We start from the raw sequence: 616 nt of genomic DNA on the forward strand, positions 1-616 counted from the left end.
TATATATATATATATATATACATATATACATACATAAATTCCACTAGATTCTGAGGTCATTACTTCGTACATTCTAATTTACATTATTATAGAATTGACCAGATTTTGGTGTGTACAGATACATGTATTTCGGAATATATGAAGTCAAAATTAGGTGTAATTTGTTCTAGATATACTGCATCAAAGTGGATTTTCATGTATCTGGACATAAAACAAATCTAACTCACCACTCTCCTCTGTATTTAGCCAAATTCATATGAGTCGCATCACATACATGTATTAGAGGGTGTTTGGATTGGTTTTAAAATTGGTCAAACCTACTTTTAAGTTAGTTTTTGATTTCTGAAAGTGTTTGGTAAATATGAAAACTAACCTAAAATTAGTCAAAATGACTTAAAATAAGTCAAAAATGACTTTAAATAAGTTTGAAAGTCTTTGAAAAGGCAAAAAAAATGTCTTAAAATAAGTCAAAAACCAAAAGTAGGTCTCCCCCTACTTTTTTTTTGACTTAAAAATCATTTATGTTTGACTTTTTATTTTTGAGTTAAAAATAATTTTTTATGTCAATCCAAACAGACTCTTAGTGTGTATGTAATGTGATTCACATGTATCTATG

This window comes from Solanum pennellii, chromosome 3 (genome assembly GCF_001406875.1).
Source record: "Solanum pennellii chromosome 3, SPENNV200".
In the NCBI taxonomy this organism is placed as follows: Eukaryota; Viridiplantae; Streptophyta; class Magnoliopsida; order Solanales; family Solanaceae; genus Solanum; species Solanum pennellii.